This window comes from Mustela lutreola, chromosome 14 (assembly GCF_030435805.1).
Source record: "Mustela lutreola isolate mMusLut2 chromosome 14, mMusLut2.pri, whole genome shotgun sequence".
Lineage (NCBI taxonomy): Eukaryota > Metazoa > Chordata > Mammalia > Carnivora > Mustelidae > Mustela > Mustela lutreola.
In genome coordinates, this window is record NC_081303.1 from 32,540,615 (window position 1) to 32,558,982 (window position 18,368).

The window sequence follows — 18,368 nt, forward strand, 5'->3', positions numbered from 1 at the left end:
TCACACTCGGCTCCTTCTTGAGCCAATATTAGCCTCTCAGTTTCCTCCTCAGTGAAATGGGGATGAAGCGTCGGACTCACAGGGTTATTCTGAGAAGTAAATGCGCTAATACCTATTAAAAATGTTTAACAGCCGAGTAAATCCTGAATGCTTAACAAATGAGGGCTGTTATAACAAACGTTTCTCCAGATTACAGCCACTTCCACTGGCCAGAGACTCCTCCAGATGTGGCTCCAAAATGAGCCACACTCATTTTGTTCCTTCTTTCCTCTGAAAATGTGGTTAATAGTCGAGCTGGGTTGCAGGTTCCCCCTTGTCCAGTAGATGCTGCTCTCTCCCTCATGACAACGCTTTCCATACAGAATTCATCCAAACTGAAGAGGTGTTAAGCCACAAAATTAAAGAATTAAAAGTTTTAAGGTCTAAGACATCTTGGAAATATTTGGCTAAGTGAAGTGGAAGTATGTTTCTTTATTGCAGAACTTTCCAGAACCTCTAACCTACTAAGTGCACTGTCGGCCTCCCAACTGTGTATGAGCAGGTGGGTGGGGAAAAAAGTGTCATGTCCCCAACTCTTCCAAGCACAGACCTTGTGTTCTTCATAACACCCATTAACAACTTCAGGGACAATAATATTCTACCAAACTGAATTGGGTAACATTTAATTCAGCTTGCCTTCAAATGCTGTTTCTCCAAGTGTGGTTTTTATATCATCTACTTATTGAAACACAGTTCCATGAATTTTATACAAGACTTATAGAATCAGAGTCTCTAAAGGAGGAGCTGAAAATTCTGCATTTTAACAAGCTCCCCAGGTACACATTAAATTTTGAGAAGCACTGCATTAAAGAAAACCCTTCCCTGATTTTGGAATTCTATACATTTGAAATCCTGAATACTAAATTTTTCGTAATAGGAAGGATACTTGTTAACTTCCCAGAAAAACCATATTTTATTTAATGAAAAATGGATACTGTGGGGGTAGAGGGTGAGGTTTAATTGCATAAACATGAAAAGTTCCCCCTGTACTAGATAAAAGTCTGGGATCCTGGCTAGAAAATGTTTATAGTCTGAAACTGAGAAGAGAACCAGGGACATGGCTCAGTTTCTCTGGGTGGTCACCTTAGGAGTAAAGTTCTCATGGGAAACAGGGGGCTTCTTCTGGGAATCAAAATTAGAAGGAAGAAAACTAAATTCACTTCTAAATGGCTCAGCAACAAATGAACCACCAAGATATTGTTCTGTTTTTGATATCCAGAAAGAAATTTAGGAGAGAACAGGACAAAGAAGTCAGATAAAGCAATGGATGAGAGCAGGAAGTAGGGAGGGGGAAACCTAATACCTAGATGAATTATGGGAAGAGAAAAAAAAGCCCAACCCTGCTGACTCTGTTCAGTTTAAGGTGAGAAATAACAGGATTAGAATGTCAAGTTGCTGAGTGTTGCAGACCTGAACCATAAACCTTCTCTAAGCTGTTCAGCTTTTTCCCTCCGCAGTCACTAATTAAATATTGCCTTGAAAGAAATAAAATAAAATAAAATACAATTTTTAAAAAAGTCAATGGCTTTTTTTGAGTCAAATAGAAAGCATGTCATTAGCCTGTCCTGGGGCTGGGAACCTGGCTAAAAGTGGAGGGACTTACGGGAGGGACATCAAGATAACAGAGAGCTTGCCTCCATCTTAAACTTGCCATGATCACTTTTTATTTCAGGTGCAACCTCTGGAGCTTCTTATTTTCACATGCAATCTTTTTGCCCTAAAGAGCAGTAATGGAAAATAGACGGGATTCCCCCTTCAGCGGGTGCAGGGGAGGATGCTGCCAAGTGCTATAAATAGTAACTGAAGTCCAGAAAGCATCCATGTCTCCCACAGGAGGAACCACCAGGCAAAGCTCACCAAGTAAGGGTGGCCAAGCAGTTCAACGTCCTTTGCACAAGCCTCACCTTCTGTGCAGATAACAGCTTTAAAACTCTTTGCTCTCTTGCACATAAAGCTTGCTGTCCAGGTGGATTCCCAAGTCTGTTCTTGCTCATTTCATGAAAACACAGTGTGTGTGTGTTCCAAGCCTGGTGGTATCTTTATGATAAAATGTCTGACTCTAGCACCTGAGGCCATAAGGAGTCCATTTGTCATTTCGGTCTCCTAACGTGGAATGGGCTGCCACCAAATAGGGATTTAACCGACTAAAGCCCTAACAGAGATATCACTGGCCCTGTGTTCTTCTGTTGTTTGCCTGGGCAAAATCCATCATTGCTCTCTATGCATATGGCATGTGTCGACTGTTTTAAAATTAGCCAATTTTCCTAAGCATAAAAATGGATTTTTGTCATATCACATGAACCATATATCACAGAAACAAACCAGTTTTTGTTGTGGCCTTTTTTTTTTTTTTCTTTTCAAAATGCATTAAGTCTTTTTAAGTCACTGCCAAATCCATTTTGCTCACTGCATTTGTGACATACATTTAAAGAAACCAAGCAGAGTAAAAACAGAACAAAACACCCAAAAAATCTCTGGAGTGATGTCACCTGGAAAGAAATCTAGTTCATTACCAAATCAACCACACCTAGGGGGCTGGATTGCTTCACCCACTTCTAAATAATAAATACAGCGTTTGTATGCTGCCCTGCACTGAACGTTTGAGATAGGGCAAAAATGATAAAAATAAAATTAAGATGATTAAGAAAAAAGCTGTCATTTACTGAGCACTCTGTATGCACCAGACATTATGGGAAGTGCCAGTTCTCCATTATTCCATTTCTGACTCAAAACAATCCCAGGACATGAGTTATCACTGTTTCCATTTTATAGATGTGGAAACTGAGGTTTGTGTGGTTAGGTAACTTCGCAGTTACACAGCTAGTACATCTTAGCTGTGGAAGAAGAGGCAGGAGGGACAGCCTCTTCCGTGTGTGCCCACCACCAGCACAAAGTGCTGTGTTTAAAAACTGTGGATGAGAGCGGGCCTTCTTTGGGAAATCCTGCTGGAGTGGCTGCGTGATGTCCCTAACATTGTTAAGATCAGGGGCAAAACAGCATATGTACTGAATAGGCAGCTGTCTGTATGGCTCCTTTGGAGGGGCCTACAGTTCCCTTCCTCAAAAGGGAAACACACCAATCTCCTACTTCAGTTAAAATATGTGAATCTAAGTGCTCAAGTGTTAATTGAGAGGGCAGCACATTAAATCATTATTAGTCATTAATACTTCAGTACAAATTAGTTGATCAGGTTACTGAGAGGTGTGAAGGGCCCTGAGGGAAAGATAGGATTCTGATGGCGGTGGTGGGGTGCGGCGGGGAGGGCTGACTGACGGGTCGCTGCAGGGGCTGAGGAGGGGAGGGCTTGGAAAGGGAGAATGGGAGGGGCAGGGAAGGGTGGGGGCACAGTACAGCTGCTACCACCACCATCACCCGAGAGACACACACACACACACACACACACACACACTCCCAACCACCACCCCCTCCTATCCTCCCTCCCTTGCCCTTATGGAGTCTGCAGGACTGTGCTTCCCGGCTAGGGTTTTGGGAGAAAAGAACTAGCCCCTCTCCGCAAGCTCCAGGCCAGAATCCTGCTCGCGTTTCCAAGGCCAGCGGGCCTGTAATGCAGCCTTTCGCCTCTAGGGGTCTCCAGTGCCCCGAAGCATCGGAAGGATGTTGACTTTGCTGGTTATCCCGCAGGGCTCAAATCCCAAAGGACAGAGATTGCGGAAGGGGAGAGAGGCGCGTGCCGGGGCCTCCAGGACCCCATCCCCCCACCGGAACACTGCTCACCCACCTCCCCTGCTTCTGCCTGATGGCTTATTTATAGCGCACGCTCAATGGCTGAACACCAGTGAGGGGGAGGCAGAAATTAACTGCCCCCGCGTTCCTTGCTGAGTGCCTAAGCATTCCCATACCTCAAGGGTATTCCAAGGACTTCCTCGCACAGCCCCACCCCACACTCTTGCAGTAAGCCCCAACTCCAGGCTACCAGACCACAGCTGAGCAGGAAACTCCCACACTCCTTGAGCCCAGCAGCCTGGGGCTCTGCCCCCTGCAGGAGGCCTGGCAAGGAAGTACAGAATGGGCTCCTGGGCATCACCAAGGTCTCCCCTGCCCCTGGGACTGAACCCCGCTAGGTAGAGCCTCCCTGAGGTTGGAGATGAGGACAGAAAGGGACTGTGAGGAAAGACCACATCCTCGGTCCCCGGAGACCTCAGTGCACTATGATAGCACTCATTGAAGGCCAGACGGCCCAGAGAGAGATTTTCTGTAAATTCTCACAACTGAGGAGTATTGGGGAAAGTGAAAAAGGAAAACAAAAACAAAAACAAAACAAAACAAAACCAAAAAAACAACCTTTGAGAGCGAGAGAGAGGCAATATTACTCCTAGATCCATGCTTGAAGAGGCTGTAGATGTTGGTGGCAATACTCTGGCTCTCTACTCCTGACTTGGGTTAGAAGCCCAACTCAACTACTCTCACTCACTATCTGTGAGATCGTGGGTAATTGACTTAACCTCTCTGCACTTCATTTTTCTCATCTCCAAAATGGGAACAATAATATCTACTTTGTAGGGATTTAAAATTAAGAGCTGCTCGCCAGTAACAGTGTCCAGTCCCGTGCCTGACACACAGCAGGCATGTAATTCACACGCGCAGAATTTCAAGCATCTGCAGTCGAGAACAAGAATGAACAACAGTCATGTGTCCCTGGCTCACCGGAATTCACGGGTGTGTTGGGGCTGCTGAGAGTCTCATATTTTAAAATCAATTTCAATATGTCACCCATTATTTTAAATGAATCCAAGTCTTGCTTTTTAAAGGAATTCTGGAGCGTGGCGGTTTTCAGTGTGCTTTGAACAGTCATTAGATTCCAAGGAGGGGCCTCAGGGACTGCTTGCAGATGAGAAAAGGGAAGTGACAGGTGGGGGAGCTCCAGGGCCCAGGCCTCCTCCAGTCAGGGAGGTCTGCTTTTATCTGTTTCATATATTGGGTTTTTAGGTTAAGGGTTTATTTGATTAGAGTCTTCTCCTCCTTATTTATTTATTTATTTATTTATTTATAGATTTTTTTTATGAGAGAGAGAGAGAGAGAGAGAGAGAGCAGGAGCTGGGGGAGGGGCAGAAGGAGAGGGAGAGGGAGAAGCAGGCTCCCTGTTGAATAGGAAGTCCATTTCCCTGGGCTCAATTCTGGGACTCCAGGATCATGACGTGAGCCGAAGGCAGAAGCTTAACTGAGCCACCCAGGCACCCCTCCTACTCTTTTTGTAAGGGTTAAAAACCACTGCTTATATATCCTTGTGTAAATCAGGGAAAACTTTTCCTCCAAGCCTAAGGACACTCAACTCACTTTGTTTTAAAAGCTTGCTCTTTCGAAAATGGAGCATACCTATATCCAGAAACAGAGGTACTTGAAATATTCAGCCCACACATACAAAGTGCCCACTATATGTAAGGATTGCACTTGAAACTTGGCAGCATTTTTGAACGTGCACGAACTCTCTTGGCCTGTCCCACAAAGCCTATGAGGGCTTAAGAGTGCTTCCATCCCACTCCCAACTGACTGAGCCCAGACCTTGGAGCAGTTACCCTTACCTTGACCACAAAGATGCCCTTGTCCCTGGACATGACCTAAGACAGTGACAACTTTGCAAAGCCCAGTATCAAGGAGCACGAGTTCTGGGATCTGACAGACCTTGGTTCAAGTGTGAGCTCTGTCACTTCCAGGTCCTGTGACCTTGGAGTAGCTGTTTCATCTCTCTGAACTTTAATGTCCTCATCTACAAACAGAAAAGAACAACCCTTCTCAGAGGGTTGTTAGATGATTAAATGAGACAGTGCCTGGAAAGCACTTAGCATGGTGCCTGGCATATGGTACAATTGCCAGGAAGTTCCTGACTCACTGGCATCTGACGGCATGGGTTGAAGCTAGCAGCCGACTCTTACTGACCGCGGCTAAATGCCATCATTGCTCTCCACGAAAGTCAGTGTCTGATGAGCTTGACTATTCCAGGACACAAACATAGTAGCTGGCATTTTGGGAATGCCCATTGTGTGGCAGGCACTTTGTGGATATTTTTCAGTTCTTACGTTGAATCAGCATGGTATTTGTACAAGGTAAGGGGGTTACTGTCACCATTCTACTGGATGGAGATACGGAAGCTCAGAGACCCAGATTAGATTGAAGCCCAAGTTTGTCTGACCCAGAAATCAGGGACCTGTTCTCCCCACCTTGCTGACTCTTAGAGCTTTCCTGTGTAGAAAGCAGAGGGCATGGTGTGGGGGGCAAGAGCCATGGCTCTCAACGGCAACCCCCCTGTGCTTTGTCTTCTTCATTTCTGTCTTCAAACAGGAATGACACTAACTTGTAAAGGTTGTAATAAAAAGTAAATGAGACAATATAAGTGAAAATAAGCCCAATACAATGTTTACCATAAAGCAGGCTTTGGATGTATATGAAATAGGTATGAGCTTGTCCCATCCACTTTTTTAGCTTTATTATGAGAAAGATTCATAGAGAAGATGTGTGTGTGTGTGTGTGTGTGTGTGTGTGGTGTGCTGTGTGTGACTATATATGCATGTGCATGCTTATGTATATATGTGTGTTTACATATATAAACATTCATATGAAAAATTGTTGCAGAAACTACCACCCAGGTCAGGAAAGAGAGTAACCCCCCACCCCACAGGCCCCTCCCTGACCAAATTCCCCTTTCTCTGGCCAGTCCAAGTCACTTTTCGTCTTGTTAAAAAATAATTTTCTTTTCCCCTTTCGCTCATGCCTCTGGGTTGTCTCCAGTCTTTTTGCTCTGCCTGCGCCTGTCATTTCACTAGGGTTCTGAGTGACACGTCATTCACAGGAGAGAAGTGAAATAAAGTGGTTCAGCAGAGCAGGGATACGTGTGTGCGTGTGCGTGTGTGTGTCCCTGCACCTTCTACCTTGCTGGAGAGCAGCAAACCAGATGCCTTGTGAGCAATGTTTTAAACCGAAAGAACAGAAAGGACAACTGGACTGATGGCAGAGGGTTTGGGGAACATTTGGACAATCTGTTGATCCCTGAGATGGCTCAGAACTGAGAGTCTACCACCAGCAGGGGACATCACAACAGCTAGACCTTTGCCCACCACACAGCCTATGATTTCTCTTCTCCCAGATTCATCCCTACCTTGGGATTTCTACCTTCCTCAAATGACAATCAGGTCTCAATTTAAATGTTTCCTCCTCAAAGAGACCTTCCCTGTCCATCACCTCACTCACTCGCTCTCTTCTAATACCCTATTTTAATAATCTTCATTATCAGCACCTGAAACAATTTTATTTACTTGTTTACATGTCTATTTTTTTTTCTGGACACCACAGTAATAAACAATATGGGTTCAGAATCTAAACAGGGTTAGAATACCAGCTACCTCATAGATTAACTGTGTGACCTTGGACAAATTATTTAACCTCACTGGGCCTCTAAGTCATCATCTATAAAATGGGAAGATAGGATTGATTAAAATGGGAAATTATAGGATCATTAGGTAAAGTCAATGAGATAATGTATGTCAAGCCTTCAGCAAAGCCTGGCCCGTAGTACTATTAAACTGTTAGCTATTATCAGCAATCTTAATAAAGATCATTGTTATGATTCTCATCCTATCTATCTTCCCTCTAGAATGTAAACAACTTGATGGCACAGTTTTTAATCTCTTGTTTACTGCTGAATCCCCAGTGCCTGAGTACCTGGTACATATACCTAAAAATATACTTAATAAATATTTCCCGAGAAACCTGTCTTTGAAACCCCATCTCAACCCTACCTTTGAGTGCAGGAGATGGCCATATAAACAAATCATTACAGTGGCGGGTACAGTGCAAAAACAGTCTGAGTTAGATGTGTAGGAGTACCGAGGAGGAGGCAATTAATTCCTTCTCAGAGTGTCAGCGAAGTGTCTACAGTCCTGAAGGTCTGTAACCCTGGAGAAGCAGGATAGGGCAGGAGAAACAGCAGCAAATTCCATGGGGCACAGAGGGAGTTCAGGCAGCCGAAGTCAGAAGGGCAACTTGGGAGAGAGGCTTGGGGAGGCAGCTAGACCCTTAGGAAGGGTCTCCTGTTTGTCACCCTGAGACATTTGGGTTTTATTCTGACGGCAGTGGGGAGCCATTGGAGAATTACAACAAGGGGAGAAGCATAATCAAGTTGATCATTTTGAAGGATCACCCTAGCTGCAGGGAGGGAGACTGGACTGTCTAGGCTTTAAGAGAGGAAACAGGGAGACAGGAGCGTTGGGGAGCTCCAGGTGAGAAGACTGGGTGCTGATGAAAGAGCGGTGGTGGGGGTGGCAGCAGGTGGCGGAGGAGGGTGGCTTTGAGAAACCACAAGGAGGTAGACCTTGTCGGGCCTTGGGGATTGATTTGATTGGATGTGGTGGGCTGTGTGAGAGAAAGTGGAGCCCAGGACAACCCGGATTTCTTAATTATGCCTCTGGGGGGTTGGGTGAGCCTTTAATCAAAGCAGGGAATTTGGAGAGGGGCATTGTTTTATGTGTGAAATTGGTAAACAATGAGTTCCCCTTTGGCCATTTTAATCTTGGGATGATCAAAGCCAAGGCCTGTGCTAGGAAAGGGGGTTGACATTTGCCGAGCACCTACCGTGTACCTAGAACTGTGTTTGGAACCTAATACAGTTCATCTTGTCTAACATTCAGAACAACACTTGGAGAGATGGGGCATTATTACTTCTTATTTTCTAAATGAAGGATCTGAGGCTCAAAGAAGTAATATGCCCTCCTTTACCGAGTTAACAATGGAGAATAGTAAGCCCAGTTTGACTAATCAAGACTGAAGAAGTGCCTACAAGAGAAGGATTAGAAAATAAATAATTTGGGGGCAGATCATGAAAAACTTTGAATGAAAATAGTAACTACTCCACAAGGTTCTACCGAAAATCAGATGAGAGAAAACTTGTAAAACATTTGGTAAATTCTAAGATGCTGAGAAATTATGAGGAATTCAAGTTGTGGCCAAACCGCATGGCAATGAATAATAATAAGAAGAAGAATGAGTGAATTATAATGCTTAAATACGTAATTATCAAACACGATTCAATCTTGATGCCTTCCTCCCTTTCTTCTTACCAATAGGTCCACAAAATCATCTTTAACCCAGAGCAGCGACTTTTCTTTCTCCCCACCACACAAGCAACACATCTGATCTGAAGGAAAGCTCTCACAAGGAAAGAGAATAACGTCCCAGCGATGAGCAGGAAGGAGGAGGTTTGAAAAGCAAACACACCTAGCTGGTCCTAACTGCTGTGTCCTCCCACTTTGGAGTGAAACCCTGAAGATAGTTTCCTTGGTTACTCCCACTATCATGCAGAAACTCAAAAATATTAGGATAAAATGACCAGGCCTCGGGCACCTGGGTGGCTCAGTGGGTCAAGCCTCTGCCTTTGGCTCAGGTCATGATCCCAGGGTCCTGGGATCGAGTCCCGCATCGGGCTCTCTGCTCAGCGGGGAACCTTCTTCCCCCACCTCTCGCTCTCTCTCTCTCTGCCTGCCTCTCTGCATACTTGTGATCTCTGTCAAATAAGTAAATAAAATCTTAAAAAAAAAAAAAAATGACCAGGCCTCTCATCTGCAGATTGTTTGCAGGTGAACCAAGAGCTGTAAATGCTTTGGGCAGGCTGTCACCATTCATGAGGTGTCCCTCAAACATAAATCAAAGTAAGCTACGTATGACCTCCTTGACTTTAGATTTCAGAAATACACATCCAGAGCCTCCCTGGGCTGCTTGGCATTGTTCTCTCCATGGTCCTTCTCTTCATGTCTCTAGCTCCTCTTAAATGCCTCTGCCCTTTGTCTACATTACCTGTCACTACTCTCCAGCCCCTGGACCAGCACTGTCCAAAAGAAACATGTAATTACAACTGTTCTGATAGCCACATGAAAAAGTAAAAATAAAAAATAAAAAGTAAAAAGAATGGAGTGAAACTAAACATATTTTGCTGAACCTAAGCTATCCAGAACAGTATCATGTTAGCATGTAATCATTATTAAAAATTATTGGTGACATGCTTTGCATTCTTTATTTTCAGCCAAGTTTTCAAAATTCAGTAGGCATTTGATACTTAAAGCCCACATCTCAAGCACTCAAGAGCCACATGTGGCCAGTGGCTGCCATGCTGGGAGGACAGTGCAGATTAGAAAGCAGTCACCTGAGGTTTCGAACTGCCCCAGTCCCTTGCTCAGCCCTGCATTCTGGACATCTTTGCATTCCATGTGGGTTCCAGGAAAAGGAATGACAGAACTGGGTGTTGAAGATTCCATGCTGCCATGATGTTAGTCAACTTTACCTCCTTCTGCATATATATATATATATATATACATATATATATATATATCAAAGATCTGAAAAGAGCTCAGTCTGCATCCTAATTGGCCAGGAGATGCCCCCCCACCATAGCCCCTCCCCCCCCCGAAACATAACTGAGTAGTCTATCTTCACTCCCAAAGAGAAAAGGCTTTAACCCACCACCATTCACCACATGCCCATGTGCCTGGACGTGGCAGTGGATACTTCTGAACAGAAAAGAAAAAGGCAGCCCCTCAGTCCAGCTGCATGATCTTTTAACACAGAAAACAAAGAAGGCCTGAGGGAGGATGTTTAGTCGAAAGGAAATATCCCTGAGGACCGTCCCCAGAGTGAACTCTGAAGGAATCAAACGAACTGGATTCTGGGGATGTTCCTCTTGACCTGAGAGCAAGTATGACATGACTTTAGGCAAGTCATTTTACTCTCATGCCTGATAGCCACCGCCTCCATGGTGGCGTGGGACCACCCAATCTACCAGTGACGTGTGGGGTGGACAGATGTCTCCAACCAAGTGAAGACCAATGAATAGTGTGGTTGTTCTCTCACAGAACCTGTGGTTTGCTATGACCTTTTCTCTAGGAGACGGGGATCCCTGCTGGAGCAAATGGTGTGGCTGGCCGGTCACAGCCATCTCCTGGTGGTCTGCAGCCCACGGCCCTTCCTTGAAGCTGGCCGGGCTGGCAGCCTCCCTCTCTCCTCTCCTGCTCAGCGGAGCAGCCACAGTGCCCCCTGGTAGGGCTGCAGGCGGTACCACGCCCCACCCTCTGCTTTTGGTGGCCTCCCTTGTGAGAGCTACAGCATATGTTTTATTAAAAGGGAAAGAGGAGGGGAGGCAAGAGGTTAGGTACTTGGGCATGCTCAAGAATCTTAAGAATAAAAATCTCCCGCTCTGTGCTAAATGCCTAAGGGCTCTGGCATTTTGCCAGTTCCTACTAAACCCCCAATAGGGACATTTGGGTGGGGAACCTGGAAACGGAGGAAAATCAAGCCTCTTAGGAGATTTTTGATTCTAAGATACAAGATTTTCCCACGTTCTCTTGAAGCTTGCCTGGTTTTCTCCCAATATCTTCATCCAAAATTTTTGATATAATGTAATATAATGATAAGCTCCCTGACCTTGAGCACTATTTTTCTCATAATATATGGATTAGACTTGAGGGTGGGTGGGAAGCTAGGTGAATTTCAATCCCTAATGAGATATCCACGGTCGCAGAGTAGCTTCCTCTAGGCCCATACTAGCTTCAAATAATTAACCCAGGTGTAAGGTATTTCCAGGATCCAGGTGGAGAAATGACCCAGGGTAAACCCAAAGGCAACATCAAGCCTGGATGTTCCCAGCATTGTCAACTAGGCTTCAGTTGGTATCTCTGTCAGCTGGAATCCGGTCTCCATTTCTTCCTCTCCAAGCAAATCTCACCCTGTCCCCCATGGTGTAACTCAAATTCTCCCTCCTTGGAATGCTGATAGCTCTCCTTATCTGAACAAATCAATTGTGGATTAATTAGGTCAGCCTCGTGAACCTTTTGTATTGAACTGCTGTTGAGACTATGTTGTCATTCCTTTTTCCCAGATGTCAGTCTCGTTTCCTAACTAGACTGTAAGATCACTGAGGGCAAAGGCAAGGGCTTCTAAGACTTCTAGCCTTCACAGCCCTTAGGTCAGGTCCAGAGGAAAAGCCCGACATCAGTGTAACCTCCCATTCCTGTAAAGCACAGAACAATTCAATGAAACTTCAGTTACTAAGATGAAACCATTTCTTAGAAGTTGGTGGAGTCTGCGGGGGGTCCAGGACTGCTGAACCCCAGACCCCACGCCATGGGACCCCAAAGACAGCAGTTCATCTTTCCAAGGTTCTCTGCCCTCTCTTTTCCAAGAAGGAGGCTAAAACCATTCCGGCTCCACTTCGTAGGGTAATCAAAGACAAATGAGACAATAAGCTGTGAGAGGATTAATTAGATGAGCTCCCTGAAATGCTCTCAGCCTGTTGGAAAAGGATGCCATTATAAAATGTATACAAGGTCTTCTTATTTAAGGGAAAGAGTTGAATCACCAGAAATGCATTGCACAGTGGGGAAAACAGAACACTAACCAGGAAACCTCGGCACTAAGCATCCCAGTCAGCAGAAAGTGCCCACGCAGCTGTCTCAAGTCCCTCCAGATTACCTCTTGTTTGTGAGCTGGGGAGGGATTCTGGAGCATGTCTCAGAAGGGATCTTTCTTATGTGATGCTCCCCGGTGGCCAGCCTGTGCCTTGGGAAAGGCGATCAGAAGGAGTTGATGACGCAGGGATGTTCTCTGCCCTCTGGCCTTGCTCCGTAAACAACCTGTTACTAGGCCAGAACGGAACACCCAGAGGATGATCTTCCCCATCCTTGAGCCTGGCCCAGTGCTGGCAGAGCAGGATCCCTACTCCCTCCCCGGGTCCTTCCTTCCTCTCCTCCTTCCTGGTGCCCACACTGCAGTGCACATCACTCCATTCTGGGAGACAAAGCCGGCCCCATTTATTTTTATTTTTATTTTTTTTGGAGAGGAGGGAGAAGAAAGAGTCAAGGATGCTTCTGTCTTCTCCAGGGCTGCTGCCCAGCCGTCCAAACCTTGGGCTCCAGCCACCCCCCAGCAGGGAAGACCAGGGTCTGACATCCGCTTCCTTTCCCTCAAACATTTCGTGGTATCTGTGCTCTGCGCCTACTCAGATCATATCCCTCCTCAAGAAGCAGAACATGCATCCTTTCCCAGAATAAGCAGCAGCTACGATATTGATAAGATTTCAGGATCGTTGTGGCAGCCTTGCTTGGTCATGTCCCCCGGGCTGCAAAGCAACTTACTGTGAGTAAGAGGGAACTCTGGAGGGTCCTGCTTTAAACAAATAACATGCACACGCGCGCGCACGCGCGCGCACACACACACACACACACACACAGAGTGTGTGAAATCAAGAGAGAAAACACACAAACTCCAGCATCACTTTGTTCTTGCCTGATGTCATCAGACTGCCCCCCAGGGGATTCTGTAAAATACTTTAGCTGCTTGGTGAATACTGGCATTATATGCATTCTAGAGAACCCGGTCGGAAAGAGTGTCCCTTCCACAAGCACATGTCTGAAGAAGGACAGAGGCAGAAATACTTGACTTATAATAACCCTTTTATCCTCCTGATTGGTCGACGCTGACATATCGTTATTCCTGCTGAATAAGACCCAGATTATCCAGCCATAAGCATCGCTCATTATAATTGCCATCCTTTTAAGAAAACATTTGTTCCCGCTCAGGGCACCCGGCTCCCAGGGTTAGGAAGAGCACACACACAGTTCTTTACAGAGGGGTCTTTTCAATCATGTTACAGTGCATTACCTTGATTATTAGTTAATATTTGGCTTAGGTCTATATACCCTGGATAAAAAGGTACCATGCAGAAGGACTGCTGGTTGAGGAGAAAAGTCCTTCAGGCTGGACCACCAGCTCCCAAGTTCATACTCCCGCTAGGAAGGAGCACTCCAGGGGCCTAGGCAGAGAGCTGCACATGCGTGGTCTTTTGGTCAGCAGCCTGCTTCCTGCATACAGCTGTGAGCCCAGGCATACACAGAAACACACACACATGTATCACGGACGGTATTGGACTGGGCACCCAGAGGATAACAGAACCAGCGAGAGGGATCGCTATAGAATCTCAGCATGCCCCTCCTCCCAGTACGGCACCCTTCTCCCCAGCGTCTCCAGTGTGCTGCCGGGCTCAGCTTGATCAATGAGGCTGCCACCACCACCCTGGGGAGTCTATGTGCAACCCACAGGGTTCACTCTTCGGAAATTTTTTTTCTCTTGGCTGCATGTGCCTGGGAGAAAGAAGACAGGCTTCTATGGACACGCCACAGAGCTCTAGGAGCATGTGAATGTAGCTCTATGGCCATGTGAATATGAACATATCATGTATCACACCCTCAGCTCTTGGGGGCCCTTCTCAAACATGGGCAACAGCCTACAGTTCAGTCCAGCAGCCACCGAGCAGGCAAAAGTCCTTGTCATCTTCTGCAATTACCCAGCCGGATTGAATTTTCTGAGGCTAATGGGAGTTGCACTAACTTTGAGGACTTAAACCAGGCAAAAGCAATATAGGTCAGGCAACGTGCCCAAGCCGAGCAACACCAGGAGGCAATAACAGGGCGATCTCTCAATGAACCCTGAAGTCCACTGCTCAGCTCCCCGAGGCAGAAACTAAGACGTGGGATCATTCCCTCTGCCTGCCCCTGCCAGGCACCTGGGCAAGAGGTTTGCAGGAGGGCGAAATGATCTCCTCCCCCAGGGACACACCAAAGGATAACGAACCGGGGAGAGAGAAATCTCACCCAAACCCTGCACTGTTACCTTGAATCCTTGCAAGAGCCCTCCTTGCGGTATCAGCTGCTCCCCAAACCTCCACCGACTGGGAGGAGACTCCTAAAACATTCCAGGTTTTTGTGCAACATCTCCAGTGGCAGCTTTCCAAAGTTTTTACTTCATGATCTCTTGTGGCTCCTTCTCATTTGGGGAAACGCGAATGCCTCCCCCTCAGCGTGTGAGAGGGAGCGGATGTCTCTTTTCAAATTCTCTTGCTCCCCGCTTTGCTGCTGGGGTTGCTGCTGCCGCCGCCGCCGGCGGCGTTAGACCACTTGCCTGCTGTCTTCCTGCTGAGCAGCCAGGGTCCCCGGCACCCAAAGCATGCTTGAAGTGGGGCTTCGGCGCCAGGCCGGGGCGCACGAGGGTGGAGAGGGAAGGAAAGTGCCAAGCCCAGATGGGGAAGTCCCCTGTCCCTCCACGGAAAAGACACCCAAGATCTTGCTTTCCTTCCAACTCTGAAAAGACTCACCCGGCCTCTGTCTCTGTCTCTCTCCCAAAATCAGTGCCTTGCACTTAGGCGAAGACAGTTCCTTCGGCTCCACGGCTCTCCCAGCTGCCTGCAGACCTGCCCCCGAGCTCGCACCGTACCGCAGGTGCACGTCCCCAGGCAAGTGTTAACCGGCACCTCCGAGCTCAGCGGAGGCGCTGCCGGAGCAGCCACGAGCAGCTTCCGAGGCAGGCGGCTTCCATCCCAGGGCTGCAGCCCGGCGCGTCCCCGCTCCGACTCCGCGCTCCGTACCTAAGCGGTGTCACCTGCAGACTCAGACACCAGATGAGTGTCTTAAGATAACAATGCTGCCCTGCCAGCCCCTCTCCTCCTTTCTTATGCACGTAGGTCGGCAGCCAATGAGACCCAGCGCCATACTCCCCGCGGGTGCCCATTGGCTGGGCGTCTTGGCAGGGGGCGGGCTCGGAGTCTCACCGGCTGTCTCCTTTGGATAGCTGGCTGGCTGGGGTACCGGCTCTGTTAACCCTCCCGGCTTTGCAGCAGGGACTTTTTGGTGCGGATTACGAAGCCTCGGATAAATTCACGGTTGGGGAGTTAGAGGGTGTTAAGAAGGCTGACGAACAGGAAGAAGCTGGGAGCTAATTACATTCTCTCCTAATCTTCCTGAGTTAACAATAATCATTTGTCCCAGACCATTTTGTTTGCTTGCTTAACTAGAACTCCCAGAGATAGGGACCCATTTGAGCCATTTTCCTTCTAATTTGAGGTTTTATTCGGTTGTTTTGTGCATGTTAGCCTCTTGGTCTTGAATTGCTTAATTAGAAATGAGCCCCCAAGTGAGAGATACTTGTATCAGAGTGCACGCACGCGTACACACACACACACACACACACACACACGTGCGCGCGCACACACACACACACACACACACACCAGGGATACAAGAGAGAAGAAAAAGATAGCAGGCACTCAGTAAGAAGAGGAGAGAGGGACTCTCAACAGCTAAATCAAGAAACGTTCTGTCCCCAAAACGAGGATTGTGAAGACAAAGGCATAGAGAACTTTGGGTTTCTGGGGAGAGATTAAAGGGAAAAAATGTCCTGCTTCCAAAAAAGGGAATTGTTTTGCCTGTGGTGCTGTCCTTCTGTGTGTCTCTTTTTGCTTCAGTGTGTGTCAGGAAGAGGGACTGTTGATCTCCATTTGGTTTTTAAAGGAAGACTAGAGAAATCAGAACAGGACCAGCCTTGTTTCTGTGAAGCAGGTGCTGTTGCTGAGCCTGTGAATTGAGAGTAGGGGCGGGGGAGGAAAGGGTAGGGAAAAAAATCTTAACTTTGGATCAAAGAGTGTGAAACATATTCTTGATGTCCTAATGAGGATGCACAACTGAATTACATCCAGCTAGCTAACATACTACACTAAATTTGGGCAAGAGCACAAGAGAGTAATAGTTGAAGAAAAATCCAATCAACAGAAGAACTAGGGGCTGATGCTGGCAAAGGAATTTGGGGGAGTTCACACTAAGTTGAGTTGTGGAGAAAATACGGAGAGAAGAAATACATAGAAAAGGAGAGAAGTGCTGATTTGGCTTTCTTGAGAGCAAAATCAAAGATTATTTTGTAAAAAAGTAGAAAAAAAAGAAAAGAAAGCAGAGGTTTAATGAATACCCAAGTAGTATACATCAGGATTTGCTAAAAAGCATTAAGGAGCCAGATGTTCTGAATGAATGGGGAAAAATTAGAACTACTTCTCATATACACACCCTTCGCCCCACCCATCTGTCACTTTCACCTCCTCTGTATCTTATTATACAGGCTTGACCTTCATATTGTAGGTATGGAGTTCTAAGCCATGTTAAAAAATTGGGGTGCCTGGGTGGCTCAGTGGGTTGGAGCCTCTGCCTTTGGCTCCGGTCATGATCCCAGGGTCCTAGGATGGAGCCTCATGTGGAGCTTTCTGCTCTGCAGGGAGCTTGCTTCGCGACCCCCTCCCCCCCCCCCCCCCCCCGCGCTTGCCTTTCTGCCTACTTGTGATTTTTGTCTGTCAAGTAAACAAAATCTTTAAAAAAAATAATGAGGTATCGTATACATTAAAAATTCCACAACTGTACAGTCTGATGAATTTTTGCCCATCTATGCCTCCATGTAACCACTACCCACATCATTTCCACCCCCCCAACCCCAGAAGCTTATTTGCCCTTCTCAGTCAAAATTCCCCACTCTCCAGAGATAGCCGCTATTTTGACTTCCATCATCAAAGATTAACGTTACCTGCTCTTGAAGTTCATGAATAGCATATACATGCTTCTGTGTCTGCTTGATTTTACTCATCCTCCCGTCAGTGAGATTCATCCATGTCACTACATGTTTATCGTTGTGCAATATTCCGGGGCGGCGCCATCTTCTTCTTCTTCTGTCTATTCACAATACACCTGCTATGAATGTTCTTGTATATTGCTTTTGGAGAACACATGTAATCATTTATCTTTGGTATACACCAAAGGGCGTAAATCTCTTAATTTGCTTCTGGCTACTACAAGGAGAACAATCTCATGAAGGAGATTCTGAAGCCCACTTTCTAGCTGAAATAATTGAATAGAGGGATAATGTTAAAGGCTATCATTAGATAACACTAACTCAATGTGTCCGATCTTTTCCATAGTCTCATTTTCTTCTGACAACTACTCTATAATTGTTTCTATTTTTCAAATTAAGAATCTCAAATACAAGACATGGTGGCAGGAAGTGGCTCTTGGCCTTGTAAGGTGGAGCATGTGTGTGTGTTAGTGCTCCAGGAAGAGGCAATGAGACAAGGATGTGCTAGAAGGACCCACCCTGTAGATGAAGCTGGAGATTGGTCTGTTCCCCACCTGGGGAGCACAGAGCAGTGCCTCACAGGTGGACAGAATGGCATGGGAGGACTGGAAATGGAAAATGGGTTTTAATTTGATTGGTGTGTATATGTGTGTCTTCAGGGGAAGGGGATAGAGATTAGAGATAAGAGAACATGCTATTTTACTGCATCTTAGTGAATATAAGTACTTGCACCAATCTGTGGCCTGTGGGGTGGGCAGAGATCACAGACTCCATTCACTGATAGGGATACTGAAGATAAGAGTGGTCTAATCTCCAGGTGCCTGGGTGGCTTAGTCGATTAAGAGTCTGATTCTTGATTTTGGCCCAGGTCATGATCTCAGGGTCTTGAGATC

At 46.4% G+C, this 18,368-nt stretch overlaps 1 protein-coding gene across 2 annotated transcripts in view; it reads right to left on the bottom strand.

Annotated features, from left to right (window-relative positions):
- BRINP2 (BMP/retinoic acid inducible neural specific 2) overlaps window positions 1-15,543 on the bottom strand; it is a 107,597-nt gene extending 92,054 nt beyond the window's left edge. Inside the window, exon 1 of one of the 2 annotated variants that reach the window (XM_059146404.1) lies at window positions 15,185-15,543. The gene's annotated coding sequence lies outside the window, so the exon portion shown is untranslated. Of the gene's footprint in view, window positions 1-14,703 lie in introns of both variants that reach the window. The other variant, XM_059146403.1, reaches the window with a different exon arrangement.
- Window positions 15,544-18,368: the final 2,825 nt, after the last annotated feature.